Source organism: Thalassophryne amazonica, chromosome 4 (genome assembly GCF_902500255.1).
Source record: "Thalassophryne amazonica chromosome 4, fThaAma1.1, whole genome shotgun sequence".
Taxonomy (NCBI): Eukaryota; Metazoa; Chordata; class Actinopteri; order Batrachoidiformes; family Batrachoididae; genus Thalassophryne; species Thalassophryne amazonica.
The window spans coordinates 68,143,848-68,170,514 of record NC_047106.1 but is presented as its reverse complement, the minus strand read 5'-3'; the positions used below and the strand labels follow the sequence as shown (position 1 = coordinate 68,170,514).

Sequence of the window (26,667 nt, the reverse complement as noted above, 5' to 3'; positions counted from 1 at the left end):
TACAGTCAGTTTAACAGTTAGTACATGGCCATTTTTAGACCAGATAAACTTAATTTTTTTGTCTTCTACTGATAATCTTGCCACAATATTACCTTGAATGATCTCTGGGGTGAAATTGCTTTTAATTGAGCCTGTGTTTCACTGCACATGCTCCACAGAAAATGGTGAATTTTCTTATTGGGGGTGAGGTGTAAGAATATACAATGTAATGATGCTAAACCACATCATTTGGATGGAATGTTGCCTTTTGACTGTACCAACGTTTAACACATATTTACTAGCAGTTTCAAAGGCAGAAACTACAAGATCATTGAGGATAGACTGTATTTTTGTCCTTGTTGAGAAGTGCCCAATACAACCTTAAATTTCTCACAAAGAAGAAAGAAAAAATAACTGGGAAATCTGGGAAAAGCATAACCAGTCTTTTCTTCACACTAAAATTCAGGTATTTTGTGCTACCTTTTCTTTACTAAAGTTAAAATTCAGCTACTGGGAAAAAACAGATACACACACTTATTACATATCTCTGATATAGCCGATTTAAAGTGAATTAAATTAAATATTTTGAGTAAAGCATATTAAAGAGAGAGAGAAGGCATATGGAAAGCATTGACTGGACTGACCCATAGGTCATTCCAAAGATGTAACAACTACGAAAGTACTTACTAGCTTTGGATTCAGTGTTAAAAATACTTTTGCGTTTTATGATTTCATCTGCACTGACCATGCTGCTGATGTGTAAGGGCGTGAGAGCTACAGGGAACTGGGAAGGGACAGAAACTAATGGAAGAGAAAGTGAGGGCTAAAGAGCGAGACAGAGTGAACAGCTGCATTATTGATACGAGTACAGACACAGACTCTACAAGCATGTGTGGCACAAGCACATAAAGAAAGTGACACACCCCCACACATCTGTCAACACATGAATGCACTGGTCCACTCCAAAGTGTAATGGATGCAGGAGACAGGGTTTTAGAACTCAAAATTAAACATGGCAGGTGCAGTCATATGCAATATTTCAGTCCTTCCTCAGGTCGAAGACCAACAGTTCATTATTAACAGCACAGCAGCCATCTGAGACCACAGGAAGCACTGAAACTAAAAACCTATGTTTTAATGGTCTAATCTTGTCAGTGTATTAAAAAATACAATTATTTATGTCATATAAGCACAACTTTCAATCTAACTAACAAAACAACACTGTGGCCAATATTCTTCAACAGTGGGTTGCTTTATTACTGGAAATGAGGAATTACTGAACACGGCACATTTGATGGCTTTTTAATTACTGATTTAACCCTACACAAATTTCCTTCAGTATGAATAGGCTAAATGAAGCGCCCCAATGATCACAAAAGGTTTATCTTTGAAGACATTAGAGAGCAGTACACAGTACTAGTAATTGTAGTATTAATTTGTAATATGAACCGTGTCGGTGAATAAAAAAATAAATAAAATAAAAAATAAATAAATAAATAAAAAGCATGTCAAGAATTAGAAAAAGTAAAAAGGAAAAAAAAAAGCACCAGAACTAATCTGAGTTTATGATGTCACCTTTTTTTCCACAAGAGATGAGGATTGTCTATATTGTCAGATGAGAAGGTAACAATATTAGGTGTATTTATAACCCCTTCTGGATAAATGTATTCATCCTACCCACTGATCCTGGCAAGCAGATGCCCAGAAACAGTCGGGAATACTTGTTATTTTTCGGGAGCTGTGGACTCGTATTGTTGCAGCCATAACTTACAAGGTCTATTAGAAAAGTATCAGACCTTATTTTATTTTTCAAAAACCATATGGATTTGAATCACGTGCGATTGCGTCAGACAAGCTTGAACCCTCGTGCGCATGCGTGAGATTTTCCACGCCTGTTGGTTGCGTCATTCACCTGTGAGCAGGCTTTGAGTGAGGAGTGGTCCAGCCCCCTCGGCGGATTTTCATTGTCAGGAAATGGTGGAATGATTTGGGCTTTTTTCCATCAGAATTTTTTCACAAACTTAGAGACTGGCAGCTGGAAACCATTCGAAAAATGTATCTGGTTTTCGGTGAAAATTTTACGGGATTCACAGAGAATAAGGACTGTTACTACAGCTTTAAGGACGGCTTTAAGGACGCTCGGTGCGCCGCGCTCCGTGCCGCCATCGAGAGCCACAAACCACTGGATCATTTCTAAACGGATGGCTCTGTGGAGCCGGGACCGTCGTGTGCACTTTCTCTGGTTATCACAAGAGCTGGACATCAACCATTTTCCGGCAGATTTCACTTTTAACAAGAGATTTTGTCATGGAAAGCTGAGCGGAGGCTTCGCGCATCACGATGGATTCGCTACTGGAGCGAGACAAAACCACCTCCGTTTTTGGTCTCACAGGACAGCTTTGAAATGGCGTTCAGACAGCTGTCGGTGGTTTTTCCATCGAGTGATTATCCGAGAAATTGTGGATGTGCCTGGACATACCAGAACATGTCCCATGAGGCTTCATCACGGCGTTCCTTTGCGCCGTGCGGCACCGCCGCGATGCGCGGAATTCCTCCGCACGTCTGTCTCAACGTGCCAAAAAGTGCTGATGTCTACGTCTTTTCACAATTCCTGTGCTAGTCAGACGACGTCCCGGATAAAACACAGCGTCCAGTTTGGAAATGAACGGCACATTCCACTGTTACAGGAGTTTTTGTCATGGAAAGAGGAGCGGAGGCTTCGCGCATCGCGACGGTGCCGCATGGCGCAAAGCAACGCCGTGATGAAGCCTCACGGGACATGTTCTGGCATGTCCAGGCACATCCACAATTTCTTGGATAATCACTCGATGGAATAATCACCGACAGCTGTCTGAACGCCATCTCAAAGCCGTCCTGTGAGACCAAAACAGAGGTGGTTTTGTCTCGCTCCAGTAGCGAATCCATCGTGACGCGCGAAGCCTCCGCTCGGCTTTCCATGACAAAATCTCTTGTTAAAAGTGAAATCTGCCAGAAAATGGTTGATGTCCAGCTCTTGTGATAACCAGAGAAAGTGCACACGACGGTCCCAGCTCCACAGAGCCATCCGTTTAGAAATGATCCGGTGGTTTGTGGCTCTCGATGGCGGCACGGAGCGCAGCGCGCCGAGCGTCCTTAAAGCCGTCCTTAAAGCTGTAGTAACAGTCCTTATTCTCTGTGAAGCCCGTAAAATTTTCACCGAAAGCCAGATAAATTTTTCGAATGGTTTCCAGCTGCCAGTCTCTAACAGTTTCTGAAAAAAATTCTGATGGAAAAAAAGCCCAAATCATTCCGCCATTTCCTGACAATGAAAATCCACCGAGGGGGTGGACCACCACTCAAAGCCTGCTCACAGGCGAATGACGCAACCGACAGGCGTGGAAAAACTCACGCATGCGCACGAGGGTTCAAGCTTGTCTGACGCAATCACACGTGATTCAAATCCATATGGTTTTTGGAAAGAAAAAAAAAAGGTCGGATACTTTTCTAATAGACCTCGTACAGTATAATTTTAGTCCCACAACGGGGAAATTTACAATGCTACAGCAGCAAAGGGACGGTCACAGAATAACTGTGCAAAGTATGCAAAAATAAGGTCAAAGACAAATAAGTACCAAAAAACACACGGAAGTCAAGTTCTATATCTCGTTTGAACGCCTGCGTGATATCGTGGGATTTGACCACTTCTCGGGACAGCCTGCCATTGCACAATACAAACACAGCATCACTTCAACCCTGAAAATATTATGCTGCAATTGGGCCATTGCGTTGTTTTTGAGGGTGTGTGGGAGGAAAATGATCATTTCCCCATGTTGATTGTGGACCTGCTAGTTCTGATTTAGAAGCAGCAGGTCCACAATTTATTCATCCACCTTTGTCAAAGCCATTTAAAGATGGCAGTCATGACTCACCTTTTCTGCTGATTAAAGTCTCAAAACGGGACACTTTTCTGTAGTTACGGCCGAAAGCAAGAATCGTCCACCACTTCACATGAACAGGTTTTATTCGTATGTCATTAGCGTGCTTTGTTTGTGGGGGAGCCAATGACGCGGTTCTGTTGTGCACTGAGCCATTAAATATCTCCCACTTTACTTGTTCGTGAACTGAAGTTTCTGTCCCTCATGTAAAGGAAAATAATAATAATATCCTCCACTCCATGTGTGTTGTGGGATTTGCTATGGCTCTTTGCCAAGTAAAGTTAGAAAGACAGATCATTCTGGAATCAATAACTTCAAAGTGAATCGCCGTTTTAAATCAAATGCCACCTCTTTCCAAACGCTGTAATACAGACAAACTACAACCAACCAAAACGGTTTTTCCCACAAAATGAGACGTCCTCCGGTCCCTGGTGGAGAATTTATCACAGTGTCACAGTCTCCATACTCCCCCAGTCTGAGCACAGCCACGCAGCAAGTACGACAGATGCGAGTATTGTAGGGGGGACTGGGGCCATTCTCCCATGGAAAATTTTTAAATTTATAACCCTCTGAAACACTATTGTGTGCCTTTTGAGGGCCACATTTTGTGAAGTAAAGCCATAATTTTATTTTTTTGTCACAGCCTTACTTTAAAGCCAAAGGAAATGAGGCATCATGCCAAAACATGGAAGTGTGTAGAAATGTGTGTCACAGGAGCATCAGAACAGCTAATTTACACACAGCAGATTACTGAAGAAAATCATTACAAATATTTGTTTTTTTTTTTACTTCAAGATTAATTTCTGATTACTCGACATTTTGAAGTTAAAAACACTCAAGAAGGCCCTTTATAAGCCCATAATGCAAAAGCTTCAGGGGGACAAAACCGAAGTCGCCCCCGAACTACTGGCTTTTTAAGGTGATTTTTCCATCCCAATATAAGAAAAAAAATCCTGCTAAGAACCTTGTACGTACGTAAGGCCTTACTGTGTACAGCATGCATGCATGCATGCAAGCACGTGTACACAAACAATCGTCAATAAACGGCCCCCCTTTCATGAAATTTCACGCCCCCTGGGCATTTATTAGAGTACTGCTGTACGTAGGAAAACACTGGAGAAAGATATAAATGTCAAGACTGTGTTGTCACCATTACAAAGAGTACGTTCCCACTGTCATTTCTTGATGATCACTGAAGGGTTAACAGGAAACCGCAGACCACATTCAGCGCACACGACTCTCTTGGAAATGTCTGTATAAGGCTGTGCTCTCAGAACTTTTCTTCAAATGTGCTGGAAAGTACAGTTTGTCCTCCTCCTCCTCCTGCATTTAGTTGACCCTCCCACCACACTGCTCTGGCACTCTTCTCCCAAAACCACAACCGTCTCATCAAGGAAAAGAAATTGGAATGCCACATGTTGGCATGCGTGCAGGTATTTATCAATGACTCACATGATACTGTGGAACGCATTAATTAGCCATACTCTGCTGCTGACGGTAAGGACAGAGTATTGAAAACAACCTTGTGTGACTGCGGGTGACATTTGACAACATGGATTAATAGTGGCTTTAAAAAATAAATAAATAATAAACAAAGCCTAGAAAAGGTCGCTTTAATTTCAGTTGTATCAGTAGCCTGCTTTGCAGCACATTTTTACCTTTTCTTTGCCTTTACCCTATCGCAAATTGACATCACAACCTACATGTTTGTTTGATAAAATTACTAACTCCAAGACCCTTAATCATTTTCATACTTATCGCTTCCCTGATTTTAACAAGGAAACCCCAAAGAAAAAGAGAGATACAAATACAATAACATGCTTTTGGAGGGCGGTATGCATTTTCAAGAGGCCCGACGTCCATGCCCAGTCGCCCGCAATGACAGCTATTCGCCCTCGTCTAACTCGGGGGAATAGCTGTCATTGCGGGTGACGGGATGGACGGGGGGACTCAGAAAAACGATACCGCACGACAACAGCATGTTATTTGCATTATTATCACTTTTTACTGAGATACACAACACATAACGCGTACATAAAAAGTTGGCTCACTTTTGTCGTGTCACCTGGCGCGTGCGCTGCTCTCCAAATTTGGCAGTGTGTCCTCATCAAGCTGGCTGCTTTAGATGCTGTTCATTGTCGTACCATCCATGAGAAAATCATCCGGAATATCCATATTGGGACCAAAACACACTTCTCGCCTTTTCATCTTTTCCTCTGCGGACAGTTTTTTTTTTCCCTCTGCAGACAGTTCTTGGACTGCGCGCTATGACGTCATTTGTTTACGCACAGCGGGCGGGTATAGCCAGATAGTGTCGACGGAAATCTGCGATACCGGCCTAGCAACGACCAGGTAAAGTGATAATAATGCCCCATATCCCAGTTTAGTTGTGCAGAAAAGTGAAACAAAGATATTTTCTTATGGCTGTCAACACAACATGTTAAGTAAGGATTAAACAATGAGAAGCCATGCATTATACGGTTTGAATGCACAACACGGAGTCTAAAACACCATGACGCGAAGCGGAGTGGTGTTACTCTGGCCTCTTTCCTGCTTTAAACGGCCTCGTTTCTGCTTAAAACTGACTTTAGAATTATTACCTTGTCATCTCATGGTCAATAATCACATTATTCCCTTTGATCACTTTGGGTGTAGAGATTCAGTCTCAGGTGAGCTGCTGTGGTCCCAATTGATGCATGCACAGTGAAGGCAGGGCGGAACAATTTTTAGGGGGGGCCGATTATTAATCTCTCATTAACTTCTGGATCTGTTCCTAAATGTTTCAAATCTGCAGTGATTAAACCGTTACTTAAGAAATCTAATCTTGACCCCAGTGTTTTGAAAAACTGTAGGCCGATATCAAATCTATCATTTTGCTCTGAAACTCTGGAAAGGGTGGTTTCACTGCAGCTCGTGGATCACCTTACTGAGAATAATCTTTTTGAGCCACTGCAGTCTGCTTTGAGAAAATATCATTCCACAGAGACAGCTCTCACTAAAATAGTGAATGAACTTCTGTTTGCAGTGGATTCAGACACCACTACGGTTCTGGTTCTGTTAGATCTTACTGCTGCGTTGGATACCATGGATCACCATATTTTAGTCGATAGACTGGAGAATCATTTTAGGATGACTGGGAGTGCCCTTGCATGGTTGATACCATACCTGACTAGTCGTTTTCACTGTGTTTTGTACAATAGCACTACCTCAAAACTTAGTGACATGAAATTAGGGATTCCACAGGGGTCTGTCATAGGCCCCCTGCTTTTCTCCCTTTATATAGCACCCCTTGGGCACATATTGTGGCATTTTGGGATTACCTTTCATTGCTATGCTGATGATACTCAGTTATACATGCCGATAACTGCTGGTAATCTCATCCACATAAAATCCTTAGAAGATTGCCTTGCATCAGTGAAAAGCTGGATGTCTAGCAATGTCGTACTTTTAAACTGTGGTAAGACTGAAATGATGGTTCTTGGTCCAGTGAGACATCAGTATCAATTTGACCAGTTAACGCTTAGCCTAGGCTCGTGCGTCATACATCACACTGACAAAGTGAGGAACCTTGGGGTAATTTTTGATCCTACGTTGTCCTTTGACCTCCACATTAAAGATATTACGAGGACTGCTTTCTTCCAACTGTGAAATATACCGAAGATTCATCCCATGCTGTCTTTGGCTGATGCTAAGACCCTGATTCATGAATTTGTTTCTTCTAGATTGACCTACTGCAAGGTTCTATTTTCTGGTTTACCACAGTCCAGCATTAGGGGTCTCCAAGTGGTTCAAAATGCTGCTGCCAGACTTTTGACAGGAAGCAGAAAGTTTGACCACATTACACCCATTTTGGTATCTCTTCACTGGTTTCCTGTCCCTGTGAGATCAGATTTTAAGGTTCTGCTACTAACCTATAAAACTGTTCACGGACTGGCACCTACCTACTTAGCTGACCTAATTAAACCCTACATACTGGCCCGGGCTCTGCGTTCTCAGGGTGCAGGACTACTTTGTGTCCCTAGGGTGAATGAAAAGTCTGTGGGTCACAGAGCTTTCTCTTATCGTGCCCGTTTTGTGGAATGACCTCCCTGCAGCAATAAAACATTCAGATTCTGTACAGACTTTCAAGTCCAGACTTAAGACCCACTTATTTTCCCTTTCATATGTCTAGCATACTGGCATAGTATATTACTAGGGATGTGAATTGTACAACTCACGATTCAATTCAATTCCGATTCTTGGGGTGACGAATCGATTCAGAATCGATTTTCGATTCAAAGAGCTCTGAGAAATAGTTATATTACTTAAAAAATGTTTATGTTTAAGAAAATGCAGCTTTACAAGGTTAATCAAGTGATTCTAGATGTAAATTTACTTATCTGCTTTGCTCGTTCGGAGTTGGCTGGTAGTTTAGCGAAGCGCTGGTCAGTAGTCGGCAGAGACCGCTGCTCCCCTCTTTTAGCTCTGGTTGATAGCGTAGCATGTGGGCTTGCAGATTTGAAGTGTTTCCAAAGTACTTGACTTTCATTTTGCAGATTCTGCACACTACATAAGTCATGTCAAGCTCCTTCTTACGCAGTAAATAATAAAATCCAAAATGTGCCCAAACATTTGCCTTCAGCAAAGACGGTGCTGGCTGAATTAGCTCTTCATCCGCCATGCTAAGGTACAGCCACTGAACTCTGCAGTACACGAGTGTTTGAAGCACGCCGGACCACCACCCCCCCCCTCGCGGGGACGCTGTAGTACGGAAGCCATTGCCTGACAAACAGCACACGCAGAGAGTAAGCAAGATTATGTTTAAAAAATGCTTTTAAAAAATCGATTCTTGGACATTTTGGATCGATTCAGAATCGTAATAAATAATCGCGATTCGGACATTAATCATTTTTTTTCCGACACCCCTATATATTACTATGCTTTTTTTCCCTTTTAAATTCATTTTATTAGGAAACGGAGAGGGCCGCAGCCTCATCTTTAAAGTCTGGATCTTTTAGTGAAGCTTAGGGCTAGTGACCGGCGATCACCTTAGTATTTCTTCTGTTTTTCTTGTTGCTTAATGCTGACAAATTATACTGTATTTGTTGTCTTTCTGATGTCTGATTCTGCTTTTTCTCTCTGTATGAGGTGCGGCTCCATCCAGAGATGGGAGTGGTGTCTTCTTCTGCAACCCTCCTGTCCTGTGCACCGGCAAAGTTTCCTGTATATTCATTTTGTGAATTGTTTTATCAACTGCATCGGTAGCATGGCCCAAGCAGAGGGTCTGGTCTGCTTGAGGTTTCTTCCTCAAATCATCAGAGGGAGTTTTTCCTTACCACTGTCACCTGTGTGCTTGCTTTGGGGGTTGGTAAGGTTAGACCTTACTTGTGTGAAGCGCCTTGAGGCAACTTTGTTGTGATTTGGTGCTATATAAATAAATTAATGAAATTGGGGGGATCATTCAGTCTGTGACAGCGGCAAAGAAAAATAATGCTTTCAGCAGGTCCACAGTGCAAGTATTACCTTTCATGTTTTTCTCTGATGTGAGGAATAAAAGAGCATAATGTTTCTTCCTGGTCAGCAACACATGCAGGTGGAATACTGTTAAATACTTGCCATACCAAAGTAACTTACTTTATAGTAGGGGTTCCAGGGTCACAGGATAGGGAGAAGGTAGGTCATGTCGTGACATATTTTGTTCTTTGGCATTTTTTGGTAGATTCGTCGATTCTGCATAGGAATTCAGAGGCCTGCTTGGGAAACTCCCCCGCAAAAGCTCTGTGTGGCCACTTTTTTGTTTTTCTGGATGTTGAAGAATGATTCAAATATTAGGGGTAGATGAAATGTAAATGCATTTTTCAATTGTTCCTTTAGGTTTTTACCAACATATTGGGTATGATTGTAAAGCTTATAAGGTCAGCTACAACTCTAAACTGTTGTTATTTTAATTGGGTGAAGACATATGAAGATAGGGGTCAAAAGGTCATGGTTAGCAGGGGTAAGTGAAAATCTGGGGCTGTCAAAACACTATACCCCACTGGAACCAAGCCATTTATCCAAATAGAAAGAAACCAATGGAGAGTTTGAGAGTACTAGAGTGGGCAGTTTTTTTTTTATTTATGACCACCCATGAGGGTGAAAACTGAAAAACGCTCAAAATTTGAACTTTTTTGTCGCTTATGAATCTAGTCCAATTATTAATTTTGTTCTGGTTTTATTGATCCTAACAAACTTTTTTTGGTCAATCTCAGCTATTTTCCTTTGTATTGATAATTTGTACAATTTTAACCCTTTATTCTTGAAGTATGGCGTGACTCAGAAAATGCAGGACCAGCATCTGCTCATCAGAAAAGGAACAGCTTTTGCAAGCAGTTACATGTATTTTTGAAGAACTATATACATAAATCTATATTTTCTGAGTATGACATGTATTATTTGCACCGTAAAGGTGGCTAACCTGTTGTGTGTTGGGGGGTGTGGCTGGATGTTTTGGTGTTCTTTTCTTTGCTCTTCAGGTGGCATGGAAACTGATTTGTCTGTGGAGAAGGTGCTGGCTGAAGAATCCTTACCCTCATCAACATCATGTGTAGCACCTGTGACTGGTGCTCACATGCAACCTTAAAGACTTTCAGCTGAAGCAGATAATTGGATGGCGTTCTGCATTTAAGGCATGTGTGATTCAAGCAGAACTGCCGGGAACTCGACCTTGTGATGTCCATTTGTGAGACGCTGAGGACCGCGCCTGGGTTTGACACATCGAGCCCGTGAAGCAAGGAAGGGTGAGGACACTTGCTGTCAGCACACATTAAAGGTGATTAAGTGTTCGACTAATTGTTGATAGTAACTTGGTGTTTTGTTACGCAGTATACTGGAATTGTGATGAGAATTGTGCAGTTTGCTTCTCACTGCTGTGGCGTGCGGATAAGTGATCCTCCACTTGTTGTGAGAAGCTGCTCATTTGCATAAAGTTAAAAATACAGACCTGAATGTGTTGCTGATAGCGTGTGTCTTTTGAAAGATATTGTTGTAACTGCTGACTTACCTCACCTCTTCTTTGCTTCACAGAGAGTCAGTTTGTCGTGTCCACCTGGGGGGTGTTTGTCTGGTGGTAGTGGGTCCAGGAACGCCGGGCTTCTATCCTTTTGGGCGCTTAAGAGCGTGCCAACAGTCACTCCAACAGAAGGACGTTCTTTTAGTTTTGTACACATTATTATGCACAGATGAAAAATAAATTGTTTCTGTTGTTGGAACCGCTTTCTGGTTATTTTTAGCGCTGGGTTCTGTCTGACGCAGGTCCACTCCTCAACTCGCGTCGACACATAACATAACCTTTGCCACTTGGGGTCTACCTGGCTATCAAAAGTACATTTTCATTTGAAATGTGCCTTCTTCCAGCAACTCAACATTTATATGGTTGGAAACATGATTATCTATGAGAATGACAGGCAAGATCCTGGTGGTCAAAGATACAATGTTTTACAGTTTGTAAGGATAGAAATTACAAACCAATTTCACAATAATTTTTATCAGGCAAGACCTAATAAATCTATAAGTGTGACATGCTTTGACAACCTTTACATACCAGCATCACTCTCATCAAACTCCATTCACACCACTGAGGATTATGAAACTGATACAATGATGACTGATCATGAGGTTATAATTCCCATTGTTTCAGTTCAATGTTGTAGGCATTTCCACAGTCCCTGGGGTTTCCACAACTGCAAGCAAGAGTACAAGGGACTCTTGCTTTCCGACTCGCACAGTTCGACTTACATCTCCCCTTCTGAAAGTTACATTTAGTCTTCTGTAGAGAAAGCTTTGGTGATTTTGTCATCATGCTGGCCAGCAGAGACCCATCCTTAATTGTTCTCCCAAAATCTGTCGGAGGGGGGCAGCGTAAGGGATACAGATGATGCCCTCTTCCAAGCCAAAATTTGGCATAAAGCCCACTTCAGGTGCAACTGAAATGTGTCACTTGTCGGCGGCAGTGACGTTATATCTGACTTTTTTGTCTGAAACAGATGGCACCGACGTTTGTCGATGGATCCAGAAAAGTTTCCCTTTCGATAAAGTGCACATATGAACTTCCGAGTGGACTCTAGAATGTCATTGGAGATTTCAGTTCCTGATCCAGGCATTCCAAATTCTGCAGGTGGTTTCAAAATCTGATCACATTCAAGGGTAACCTGCAAGGCACGTTTCCTGCCACATCCGAACATATGGCTTACACTGTCACATCCAGTCAGAGAATATGTGGAAATCATTGATGAGGTTGTCAAATCTGAGTAACAACTTGTGAGACACTCTGAAATCCAGTGACATGGGATAAGTACAACATCATGCTTTCGTAGCCAGAGTTTACAGAGACTATGGATTCTGGAGACATGGTAAACAGCAAGAATCAGGACATCTGTGTCAGTAGCAGCTATAATAGCTTTCGTGCACCCTTCATTTTGTGCTGAGTGGGCAATATGAGCAAACAACTTTGTATCCACCTCCTCATGATCATCACAGACCAAACTATCAATCTCACTGGCACCTGTATTGGATACTTTCTTAGCAGGTCCCTGGCACAGACCTCCAAGTATGAGAGTGCAACCAGTTGGAATCTGATGGTAATGAAGCATCCAAGACTTGCACAGATATTGTTCAAGATGATGTTTGTTCTGCTGGTTTGACAAGAAGCTTTTCCAGTTTGGAAGTTTGCATCAGGCAGAAAAATGGAACTTGGGTACCTTGTCCATTCATGGGAAAATTGCTCTATTTTCTCCTGCTGGCCTAGATTTTCAGCAAAGCATAGGCTCTACACCACTTGCCTCTCTTCTGCATAGAGTTCTTTGGCTTCTGCCTGCTTTGGCTTTTTTTTTTTTTTTTTACAACTTTTTTGATGAAAGTCTTCAGCTTGACGGGGTCAACATTTTCCACATTGCATTTTTCAGTTTTTTCCAATGCATCCAAGCCCCTCTGCCTTGCTTCCATGAGTTCCATAGACTGTGTGGCCTGCCCTGAGGAAATGTTCAAATTTCTTCACAAGTTGGTGAAAAGGGATCCATCATCACTTCGTTTATCAAAGACTTTGTGTTTTCGATCAACTTTCTGATTCACTGGAATCAGAATGCTGCGTCACCTCCCTCATATGTGCCATTTCCAGAGTTCTGAGATGCCAGTCAGTTTTGGCAAAGCTCTCAGATATTTTGAGATAGTGTCCTGTCTCTGAAATTCCCTGTAGCAGTTTAGTCTTGGCATCCTTGTTGTATGTTTTGTGATTTGGGGTTATCTGGAACAATACAATATTGTTGCCATTCCAAGCTGAAATGAAATCACATCAGATGAAATCTGTCAATTTCAAGCCTACCCTACCCCCCCCCCCCACACACACACACACACCCTGACACCCCCTCTGAACAAACCCCACCAAGTGACTCAAACTATTGAAATGATGGATTTTGATATGGTCCATGGAGATAAGCATCATGAACTCAAAAGGAAGTGTTACTGAAGAGGCCATTAAATTGGAGAATCCCAGTATTTGTGCAAACTTTGGATATTTCACCAACAGACAAAACAGGGTTAATTCAAAATGTCTTACTCCATTGTTAGTTATGAATAAAAAACTACCCACTCTAGTACTCTAAAACTCTGCATTAGTTCCTTTCAATGTGGCTAAAAGGCTTGGGCACAGTGGGGTATAGCGTTTTGAGAGCCCCAGATTTTCACTTGCCCCTGCTGACCTTGACCTTTTGACCCCTAGCTTCAAATGTCTTGACCCAATTAAAACAACAATGGTTTAGAGTTGTAGCCAACCTTATCAGCTTTACAATGATACCTAATATGTTGCTAAAAGTTTAAAGGAAAACACTGAAAAACATATTTACATTTCGTTTATCCCTAAAATTTCAATCATTTTTCATCCATCCAGAAAACCAAAAAAGGGACCACGCCCACCTTTCGCAGGGGAGTTTCCAGAGTAGGCCTCTGAATTCCTATGCAGAATGGACCAATCTTACCAAAAAATGCCCAGAAAAAATATGTCATGACATGACCTACTTGCTCCTGTTTTATGCACAATTTTGAGGTCTGGAACCCCTACTATTAATAACTGTCACTATTATATCTCAAATGTGGGGATAAGGGCTGCAGCTGAATATTTTGGAATCGGGCATTCCATCGATGATCTGGTATCTCTTCTGGAAACCGTCCTGTGCACTGGCAACATTTCCTGTATGTTCGTTTTGTGAATTGTTTTTTAATTTGTGTCTGTAGCATGGCCCAAGCAGAGGATCACACCTTTGAGTCTGGTCTGCTTGAGGTTTCTTCCTCAGGAGTTTTTCCTTATGACTGTTGCTCTGGGGGTTGGTAAGGTTAGACCTTACTCGTGTGAAGTGCCTTGAGGCAACCTTGTTGTGACTAGCGCTATATAAATGAAAATAAATTGAAACTGAAATAATCAAATAAAAAGTACTTTTGCATTTTTAAACATCAATAGTCCAGGGCTCTCCCTAACCAATGGAACAATGTTGCTGTACCATCATGCAGATTGTCAAAGTTAGGGTGCTCGCTTCCTGTTTTCCTAGGTAATTATTTATTTTTTCATGTCATTACAAGTTTCGGCACTTTCCTGAACCATAAGCACAGGCGGTCAGGTTGTATGTGAATGTGAACACAGGCTGTGAAAAACAAGGCTCTGAACTGCAGCCTTTCTACAAAAGCCGCATTGATAAATCTGCTGTTCACTCTGTCAATGAAAGCTTAGAAAAAAAGGCATTTTTTGAACAGTAAACTTGACAGACTTAAAAAGTGCGTGCAGAGCACAGGACGAGTGGACCAAACTGTGTGTTTAAAAAAAAAATACATGAACACTGATTCGCTTTAAATGTGCAGTAAGTCTAATTCAGATCATCAGTGCAGACCCTCTTTCTCTTTAAAGGTTTTATTTTACTCTATCATGCTTTGGAAAGTTGTAGTTTCTGCTGCTACACTGATTAGCTCTTACACGGGTAATGCTCATGCTCTACTGTCTCTTCCTCAGTTTTTTCAGGAGGCATTACAGCACCACATACAGGTCTCACATATATGCCACAACGTTAAACAAAGCATATGTAACAGAACGAACCCATCCCCTCGGATCCTCTAATTTTAACTCATTATTAAAGGCCCTCCCCAACACCCACACACACAAACTTTCACAATAGCCCAGGATTACAGCTGTATTCCAAAATTCAAAATATACAAAGTGAAAATTCACACACACACACACACACACACACACACACACACACACACACACACACACACACACACACACACACACACACACACACACTTTAACTGAAGTGATAAAAAAAAATTTAAAAATAGATTTTGAACTGCAGCAATAAATAATGCACATTATGTTCATGGCGCCACATTTTCGCAAAGTTCATAGAATGCAGTTTATTTTTATAGTGAAACATTTCTGTAATTGTTTTAAGAAAGTGAGAACCTGTGTATGTGTTTTATGAATTAAGGTTTTATATTGAAAGAAAAAAAAAACAAAAACATGCATTTATTTATTTATTTATCCAAATTTTGGATAAATTAGTCGCACAACTTCTAATTAATTACATTTTTTAATCGCTGACAGCGCTAACATTTTTATATAGTTAATCAATTCCACTGAGTGTGTAACTGTAGCAAAATGTAGGTACAGTGTCATATTGATTTAATATTTTAATAGTTAAACATATTATTAGTAGCAGTAATAATAATAGCAGTGTGTGAAAAAAATGTCTTGGAAAGTGGACCTTTACTCTAAGGGTGTTGTGGGGGGGCCATTCTGTTGTCTTTCAGTCTGAATAAACCCCTGGCCTGGGTGGGGGGATTATATGCTGGAACACATTCACCTAAACTGCATGTATTTGGAAGTGGGAGAAAGCCAGAGTACCCAGAAGGCACCCACCCACCCACCCACCCACACACACACGGGGAGAACATGCAAATTCCACAAAAAAGGGGGCCAAGTTGAAAATATAGCTGGGGCTTCATCACTGTGAGGCTACAGTGCTAACTGCCAAGCCACTGCTGCCCCATTATGCCAAGACCGGGATGATATGCTTAACATATGCTGATATAACATCGGGATGTGTGTGTGCCGATAAAATACCAATCGTGATACTTCAGAAATGTGTCTCCACATGTATTGATTTTAACATGACATGAAATTTTCACCAAATGTCTCACAACCCAGGCAATTCACACAAGGAAATTAAACCATAGACGGCCATCAATTATGTATAATAATATGAAATGATACAGGAAGACAGTATTGAACACTTGAAGAAAGGGAGGTCCAAAAAGACATGGAAAGCAAGACACCATCTGAAATCTATCAGTAATTAGAAAGCAATCCTCCCCTTTTCAGTGCAATTTAATATCAGTTGGTTCAGTACTAACTGATGGCCTATAAAAAGGTGTCTCATTACCAGGTGTCACACAAGAAACATCTCATGATGGGTAAAAGTAAAGGGCTCTCTCAAGATCTTTGCAACCTTATTGTTGCAAAACATATTGATGACATTGGTTAGAGAATGATTTTGAAACTTCTCAATGTTCTAGTGACCACAATTGGGGACATAATGCGTTAGTGGAAATAACAATTTCACCATGAACTGGCCAAAACTAGGCGCACCTCGCACAATTTTTGACAGAGGAGTGAAAAGATCAGAAGAGTTGTCCAAGAGCCAAAGACCACTACTAGAGCTCCCCAGAAAGACCTGGAATTAGCAGGTACAATTGTTTGAAAGAAAACAATAAGTAATGCACTCAACCGCCATGGTCTGTATGGATGCTAACCATGCAAAGCTCTACTGTTGAAGATAAAGCACATTGAAGCTCATTTAAAGTTTGCTGTAAAACATTTAGACAAGCCTATAGTCTAGTCAGATGAGACCAAAATTGAACTCTTTGTGGATGCCATAATATACATTTGGAGATCAAATGGCACTGCACATCACCCCCCCCCCCCAAAAAAAAAAAACCCATACCAATAGTGAATTCAGAGGCCTGCTTGGGAAACTCCCCCGCAAAAGCTCTGTGTGGCCACTTTTTTGTTTTTCTGGATGTTGAAGAATGATTCAAATATTAGGGGTAGATGAATGTAAATGCATTTTTCAATTGTTCCTTTAGGTTTTTACCAACATATTGGGTATGATTGTAAAGCTTATAAGGTCAGCTACAACTCTAAACTGTTGTTATTTTAATTGGGTGAAGACATATGAAGATAGGGGTCAAAAGGTCATGGTTAGCAGGGGTAAGTGAAAATCTGGGGCTGTCAAAACACTATACCCCACTGGAACCAAGCCATTTATCCAAATAGAAAGAAACCAATGGAGAGTTTGAGAGTACTAGAGTGGGCAGTTTTTTTTTTATTTATGACCACCCATGAGGGGTGAAAACTGAAAAACGCTCAAAATTTGAACTTTTTTGTCGCTTATGAATCTAGTCCAATTATTAATTTTGTTCTGGTTTTATTGATCCTAACAAACTTTTTTTGGTCAATCTCAGCTATTTTCCTTTGTATTGATAATTTGTACAATTTTAACCCTTTATTCTTGAAGTATGGCGTGACTCAGAAAATGCAGGACCAGCATCTGCTCATCAGAAAAGGAACAGCTTTTGCAAGCAGTTACATGTATTTTTGAAGAACTATATACATAAATCTATATTTTCTGAGTATGACATGTATTATTTGCACCGTAAAGGTGGCTAACCTGTTGTGTGTTGGGGGGTGTGGCTGGATGTTTTGGTGTTCTTTTCTTTGCTCTTCAGGTGGCATGGAAACTGATTTGTCTGTGGAGAAGGTGCTGGCTGAAGAATCCTTACCCTCATCAACATCATGTGTAGCACCTGTGACTGGTGCTCACATGCAACCTTAAAGACTTTCAGCTGAAGCAGATAATTGGATGGCGTTCTGCATTTAAGGCATGTGTGATTCAAGCAGAACTGCCGGGAACTCGACCTTGTGATGTCCGTTTGTGAGACGCTGAGGACCGCGCCTGGGTTTGACACATCGAGCCCGTGAAGCAAGGAAGGGTGAGGACACTTGCTGTCAGCACACATTAAAGGTGATTAAGTGTTCGACTAATTGTTGATAGTAACTTGGTGTTTTGTTACGCAGTATACTGGAATTGTGATGAGAATTGTGCAGTTTGCTTCTCACTGCTGTGGCGTGCGGATAAGTGATCCTCCACTTGTTGTGAGAAGCTGCTCATTTGCATAAAGTTAAAAAATACAGACCTGAATGTGTTGCTGATAGCGTGTGTCTTTTGAAAGATATTGTTGTAACTGCTGACTTACCTCACCTCTTCTTTGCTTCACAGAGAGTCAGTTTGTCGTGTCCACCTGGGGGGTGTTTGTCTGGTGGTAGTGGGTCCAGGAACGCCGGGCTTCTATCCTTTTGGGCGCTTAAGAGCGTGCCAACAGTCACTCCAACAGAAGGATGTTCTTTTAGTTTTGTACACATTATTATGCACAGATGAAAAATAAATTGTTTCTGTTGTTGGAACCGCTTTCTGGTTATTTTTAGCGCTGGGTTCTGTCTGACGCAGGTCCACTCCTCAACTCGCGTCGACACATAACATAACCTTTGCCACTTGGGGTCTACCTGGCTATCAAAAGTACATTTTCATTTGAAATGTGCCTTCTTCCAGCAACTCGACATTTATATGGTTGGAAACATGATTATCTATGAGAATGACAGGCAAGATCCTGGTGGTCAAAGATACAATGTTTTACAGTTTGTAAGGATAGAAATTACAAACCAATTTCACAATAATTTTTATCAGGCAAGACCTAATAAATCTATAAGTGTGACATGCTTTGACAACCTTTACATACCAGCATCACTCTCATCAAACTCCATTCACACCACTGAGGATTATGAAACTGATACAATGATGACTGATCATGAGGTTATAATTCCCATTGTTTCAGTTCAATGTTGTAGGCATTTCCACAGTCCCTGGGGTTTCCACAACTGCAAGCAAGAGTACAAGGGACTCTTGCTTTCCGACTCGCACAGTTCGACTTACATCTCCCCTTCTGAAAGTTACATTTAGTCTTCTGTAGAGAAAGCTTTGGTGATTTTGTCATCATGCTGGCCAGCAGAGACCCATCCTTAATTGTTCTCCCAAAATCTGTCGGAGGGGGGCAGCGTAAGGGATACAGATGATGCCCTCTTCCAAGCCAAAATTTGGCATAAAGCCCACTTCAGGTGCAACTGAAATGTGTCACTTGTCGGCGGCAGTGACGTTATATCTGACTTTTTTGTCTGAAACAGATGGCACCGACGTTTGTCGATGGATCCAGAAAAGTTTCCCTTTCGATAAAGTGCACATATGAACTTCCGAGTGGACTCTAGAATGTCATTGGAGATTTCAGTTCCTGATCCAGGCATTCCAAATTCTGCAGGTGGTTTCAAAATCTGATCACATTCAAGGGTAACCTGCAAGGCACGTTTCCTGCCACATCCGAACATATGGCTTACACTGTCACATCCAGTCAGAGAATATGTGGAAATCATTGATGAGGTTGTCAAATCTGAGTAACAACTTGTGAGACACTCTGAAATCCAGTGACATGGGATAAGTACAACATCATGCTTTCGTAGCCAGAGTTTACAGAGACTATGGATTCTGGAGACATGGTAAACAGCAAGAATCAGGACATCTGTGTCAGTAGCAGCTATAATAGCTTTCGTGCACCCTTCATTTTGTGCTGAGTGGGCAATATGAGCAAACAACTTTGTATCCACCTCCTCATGATCATCACAGACCAAACTATCAATCTCACTGGCACCTGTATTGGATACTTTCTTAGCAGGTCCCTGGCACAGACCTCCAAGTATGAGAGTGCAACCAGTTGGAATCTGATGGTAATGAAGCATCCAAGACTTGCACAGATATTGTTCAAGATGATGTTTGTTCTGCTGGTTTGACAAGAAGCTTTTCCAGTTTGGAAGTTTGCATCAGGCAGAAAAATGGAACTTGGGTACCTTGTCCATTCATGGGAAAATTGCTCTATTTTCTCCTGCTGGCCTAGATTTTCAGCAAAGCATAGGCTCTACACCACTTGCCTCTCTTCTGCATAGAGTTCTTTGGCTTCTGCCTGCTTTGGCTTTTTTTTTTTTTTTTTTACAACTTTTTGATGAAAGTCTTCAGCTTGACGGGGTCAACATTTTCCACATTGCATTTTTCAGTTTTTTCCAATGCATCCAAGCCCCTCTGCCTTGCTTCCATGAGTTCCATAGACTGTGTGGCCTGCCCTGAGGAAATGTTCAAAATTTCTTCACAAGTTGGTGAAAAGGGATCCATCATCACTTCGTTTATCAAAGACTTTGTGTTTTCGATCAACTTTCTGATTCACTGGAATCAGAATGCTGCGTCACCTCCCTCATATGTGCCATTTCCAGAGTTCTGAGATGCCAGTCAGTTTTGGCAAAGCTCTCAGATATTTTGAGATAGTGTCCTGTCTCTGAAATTCCCTGTAGCAGTTTAGTCTTGGCATCCTTGTTGTATGTTTTGTGATTTGGGGTTATCTGGAACAATACAATATTGTTGCCATTCCAAGCTGAAATGAAATCACATCAGATGAAATCTGTCAATTTCAAGCCTACCCTACCCCCCCCCCCACACACACACACACACCCTGACACCCCCTCTGAACAAACCCCACCAAGTGACTCAAACTATTGAAATGATGGATTTTGATATGGTCCATGGAGATAAGCATCATGAACTCAAAAGGAAGTGTTACTGAAGAGGCCATTAAATTGGAGAATCCCAGTATTTGTGCAAACTTTGGATATTTCACCAACAGACAAAACAGGGTTAATTCAAAATGTCTTACTCCATTGTTAGTTATGAATAAAAAACTACCCACTCTAGTACTCTAAAACTCTGCATTAGTTCCTTTCAATGTGGCTAAAAGGCTTGGGCACAGTGGGGTATAGCGTTTTGAGAGCCCCAGATTTTCACTTGCCCCTGCTGACCTTGACCTTTTGACCCCTAGCTTCAAATGTCTTGACCCAATTAAAACAACAATGGTTTAGAGTTGTAGCCAACCTTATCAGCTTTACAATGATACCTAATATGTTGCTAAAAGTTTAAAGGAAAACACTGAAAAACATATTTACATTTCGTTTATCCCTAAAATTTCAATCATTTTTCATCCATCCAGAAAACCAAAAAAGGGACCACGCCCACCTTTCGCAGGGGAGTTTCCAGAGTAGGCCTCTGAATTCCTATGCAGAATGGACCAATCTTACCAAAAATGCCCAGAAAAAATATGTCATGACATGACCTACTTGCTCCTGTTTTATGCACAATTTTGAGGTCTGGAACCCCTACTATTAATAACTGTCACTATTATATCTCAAATGTGGGGATAAGGGCTGCAGCTGAATATTTTTGGAATCGGGCATTCCATCGATGATCTGGTATCTCTTCTGGAAACCGTCCTGTGCACTGGCAACATTTCCTGTATGTTCGTTTTGTGAATTGTTTTTTAATTTGTGTCTGTAGCATGGCCCAAGCAGAGGATCACACCTTTGAGTCTGGTCTGCTTGAGGTTTCTTCCTCAGGAGTTTTTCCTTATGACTGTTGCTCTGGGGGTTGGTAAGGTTAGACCTTACTCGTGTGAAGTGCCTTGAGGCAACCTTGTTGTGACTAGCGCTATATAAATGAAAATAAATTGAAACTGAAATAATCAAATAAAAAGTACTTTTGCATTTTTAAACATCAATAGTCCAGGGCTCTCCCTAACCAATGGAACAATGTTGCTGTACCATCATGCAGATAGTCAAAGTTAGGGTGCTCGCTTCCTGTTTTCCTAGGTAATTATTTATTTTTTCATGTCATTACAAGTTTCGGCACTTTCCTGAACCATAAGCACAGGCGGTCAGGTTGTATGTGAATGTGAACACAGGCTGTGAAAAACAAGGCTCTGAACTGCAGCCTTTCTACAAAAGCCGCATTGATAAATCTGCTGTTCACTCTGTCAATGAAAGCTTAGAAAAAAAGGCATTTTTTGAACAGTAAACTTGACAGACTTAAAAAGTGCGTGCAGAGCACAGGACGAGTGGACCAAACTGTGTGTTTAAAAAAAAAATACATGAACACTGATTCGCTTTAAATGTGCAGTAAGTCTAATTCAGATCATCAGTGCAGACCCTCTTTCTCTTTAAAGGTTTTATTTTACTCTATCATGCTTTGGAAAGTTGTAGTTTCTGCTGCTACACTGATTAGCTCTTACACGGGTAATGCTCATGCTCTACTGTCTCTTCCTCAGTTTTTTCAGGAGGCATTACAGCACCACATACAGGTCTCACATATATGCCACAACGTTAAACAAAGCATATGTAACAGAACGAACCCATCCCCTCGGATCCTCTAATTTTAACTCATTATTAAAGGCCCTCCCCAACACCCACACACACAAACTTTCACAATAGCCCAGGATTACAGCTGTATTCCAAAATTCAAAATATACAAAGTGAAAATTCACACACACACACACACACACACACACACACACACACACACACACACACTTTAACTGAAGTGATAAAAAAAAATTTAAAAATAGATTTTGAACTGCAGCAATAAATAATGCACATTATGTTCATGGCGCCACATTTTCGCAAAGTTCATAGAATGCAGTTTATTTTTATAGTGAAACATTTCTGTAATTGTTTTAAGAAAGTGAGAACCTGTGTATGTGTTTTATGAATTAAGGTTTTATATTGAAAGAAAAAAAAAACAAAAACATGCATTTATTTATTTATTTATCCAAATTTTGGATAAATTAGTCGCACAACTTCTAATTAATTACATTTTTTTAATCGCTGACAGCGCTAACATTTTTATATAGTTAATCAATTCCACTGAGTGTGTAACTGTAGCAAAATGTAGGTACAGTGTCATATTGATTTAATATTTTAATAGTTAAACATATTATTAGTAGCAGTAATAATAATAGCAGTGTGTGAAAAAAATGTCTTGGAAAGTGGACCTTTACTCTAAGGGTGTTGTGGGGGGGCCATTCTGTTGTCTTTCAGTCTGAATAAACCCCTGGCCTGGGTGGGGGGATTATATGCTGGAACACATTCACCTAAACTGCATGTATTTGGAAGTGGGAGAAAGCCAGAGTACCCAGAAGGCACCCACCCACCCACCCACCCACCCACACACGGGGAGAACATGCAAATTCCACAAAAAAGGGGGCCAAGTTGAAAATATAGCTGGGGCTTCATCACTGTGAGGCTACAGTGCTAACTGCCAAGCCACTGCTGCCCCATTATGCCAAGACCGGGATGATATGCTTAACATATGCTGATATAACATCGGGATGTGTGTGTGCCGATAAAATACCAATCGTGATACTTCAGAAATGTGTCTCCACATGTATTGATTTTAACATGACATGAAATTTTCACCAAATGTCTCACAACCCAGGCAATTCACACAAGGAAATTAAACCATAGACGGCCATCAATTATGTATAATAATATGAAATGATACAGGAAGACAGTATTGAACACTTGAAGAAAGGGAGGTCCAAAAAGACATGGAAAGCAAGACACCATCTGAAATCTATCAGTAATTAGAAAGCAATCCTCCCCTTTTCAGTGCAATTTAATATCAGTTGGTTCAGTACTAACTGATGGCCTATAAAAAGGTGTCTCATTACCAAGGTGTCACACAAGAAACATCTCATGATGGGTAAAAGTAAAGGGCTCTCTCAAGATCTTTGCAACCTTATTGTTGCAAAACATATTGATGACATTGGTTAGAGAATGATTTTGAAACTTCTCAATGTTCTAGTGACCACAATTGGGGACATAATGCGTTAGTGGAAATAACAATTTCACCATGAACTGGCCAAAACTAGGCGCACCTCGCACAATTTTTGACAGAGGAGTGAAAAGATCAGAAGAGTGTCCAAGAGCCAAAGACCACTACTAGAGCTCCCCAGAAAGACCTGGAATTAGCAGGTACAATTGTTTGAAAGAAACAATAAGTAATGCACTCAACCGCCATGGTCTGTATGGATGCTAACCATGCAAAGCTCTACTGTTGAAGATAAAGCACATTGAAGCTCATTTAAAGTTTGCTGTAAAACATTTAGACAAGCCTATAGTCTAGTCAGATGAGACCAAAATTGAACTCTTTGTGGATGCCATAATATACATTTGGAGATCAAATGGCACTGCACATCACCCCCCCCCCCCCCCCAAAAAAAAACCCATACCAATAGTGAAGTTTGGAGGTGGGAACATCATGGTGTGGAGCTGTTTCTTAGCATACGGCACTGGCAAACCTCATATAATTGAAGGAACGATGAATGGAAAAATGTACAGACACATTCTTGATTAAAAAAAAAAAAAAAATCTGCTGCCATCAACCAGGACGATGAAGATGAAAAGAGGGTGGTAATTTCAGCAAGACAATGATCCCAAACACACAGCCAAGAAAACTCTCAATTGATTTCAGAGAATGAAAATAAAGCTGCTAGAATGGCCGAGCCAATCATCTGGCTTGAATCCAAGAGATGTATGGGAGAAAAAAAAAAAGAAAAAAAAAAAAAAAGATCAGAGCTCACAGAAGAGGTCCAAGAACCATCACATTTTGAAGCCTGTTTGTGTGGAAGAATGTGCAACAATTACACCCAAGCAATGCAAGTGTTTCTCCGTATGTGAGGTGCATTGAGGCTGTCAAACAAAGGCATTTGTACAAAGTATTAAAATTCAGTAAACATGTTCAATACATTTTCCCTGTGTCATTTAATTTCACATAACTTCATTTCTGTACTTATTTGTTGTGGTTCCTTTGCATGTATGGATTGCCTGGGTTGTTAGGGACAATTTGGTGAAAATTTCATGTCAATAGCACCTTTAGGAATATATTTATGGAGAAAACTGGTGTGTTCAATACTTATTTTACCCGCTGTTTGTGTGTGTGTGTGTGTATATATATATATATATATATATATATATATATATATACACACACACACACACACACACACACACACACACACACACACACACACACACACACACACACACACACACACACACACACACACACACAAAAAAAAACCCAATTCCAATGAAGTTGGGATGTTGTGTAAAATGTAAATAAAACAGAATACGATTTGCAAATCCTCTTCAACCTACATTCAACTGAATACACCACAAAGACAAGATATTTAATGTTCAAACTGTTAAACTTTATTGTTTTTGTGCAAATATTTGCTCATTTTGAAATGGACGCCTGCAACACATTTCAAAAAAGCTGGGACAGTGGTATGTTTACCACTCTGTTACATCACCTTTCCTTCTAACAATACTCAATAAGCGTTTGGGAACTGAGGACGCTAATTGTGTCATGATACATGCTGTCCATATTCTTGAGCCACTTAGGTGGGTAGGGAGAGTTCCCATGGCATAAAAAAAGCTTTTCGACCTACCAATATAAATGAAATTAAATTAATTAAGTTCCATCGCGACCGACTATACACTGAACTTAAACATCTGAAAAACTGCCACATTAAAGAGCATAAGGATTTCTTAGCTGTTGGCAGAAAGGCAAAAGGAGCTGAAAGGAAGGGTGCAATGATTTACCCAGACTGACTCCAAATCTGAGTAAATTAAGGAGTACTATTTAGTTTTTGGTGGTTTCTTGTGGCATTTTGGATTTTTTTTCATGACCTACCATTTCTCTTTCCTCCACTTTGAAAGAAATCCAACTTATGAACTGAAATCATGTAAACCAGGTTTTTCTGATTATTGGCTAACTGAAGTGCATGTAAATGAGAGAGATCAGATTATTACACGGTAATTGCACAATCAGGTGTACCACTAGTGTTTCACTTTTGGTGAAAAATGAAATTCAGTATAATGCTTAATAGTTTGTTTCACAATGATAACATCCCAAGGGATCTTCAGCAGAATTTCATGAGCAAATACCATTTAGATTTTTTTCGGTGACAGACTGAGTGCTTGATCCTTGTGAATAAAAACAGGTACTACGGAGACTACATTAGGTTTGTGAAGAACTCTTTTATTCCAAAAAGTTACACACCAAAGCATTGGAAATGGTGTTATTTCTGTGTCCTATAATGTGAGTCAAAACACTGGACCAAAATTTCTGCTGTAAAACCTCCATCATAGTTTTACAAGTGATTCCAGTATAGAGCTACTACTACGGAGACTACAAGGCTCTACGGAGACTACATTTGGCACAAATTGTCATTCTTGAGGTACTAAAAATAAATATATCACTTCCAATTTCTAAATCATGGTTGAGACAAAGACACTCTAGTGAAATATATTGGTATCATTACTGCACCTACAACCCCTGGCAAAAATTATGGAATCACCAGCCTCGGAGAATGTTCATTCAGTTGTTTAATTTTGTAGAAAAAAAGCAGATCACAGACATGACACAAAATTAAAGTAATTTCAAATAGCAACTTTCTGGCTTTAAGAAACACTATAAAGAAATCAGGAAAAAAAATTGTGGCAGTCAGTAACGGTTACTTTTTTTTTTAGACCAAGCAGAGGGAAAAAAAAAAATAGAATCACTCAATTCTGAGGAAAAAATTATGGAATCATGAAAAACAAAAAAACTCTACAACACATCACTAGTATTTTGTTGCACCACCTCTGGCTTTTATAACAGCTTGCAGTCTCTGAAGCATGGACTTAATGAGTGACAAACAGTACTCTTCATCAATCTGCCTCCAACTTTCT

At 40.6% G+C, this 26,667-nt stretch overlaps 1 protein-coding gene and 1 long non-coding RNA gene across 2 annotated transcripts in view; one reads left to right on the top strand and one right to left on the bottom strand.

Moving 5' to 3' along the window:
• Positions 1–26,667, bottom strand: part of vaspb (vasodilator stimulated phosphoprotein b) — a 110,462-nt gene that overhangs the window by 29,738 nt on the left and 54,057 nt on the right. The gene's annotated exons all lie outside the window — the stretch shown is intronic.
• Positions 1,604–14,299, top strand: LOC117508318. Its single transcript, XR_004560050.1, has 3 exons — positions 1,604–1,689; positions 9,649–9,654; positions 14,287–14,299. It is a non-coding gene; the product is annotated as an uncharacterized LOC117508318 (long non-coding RNA).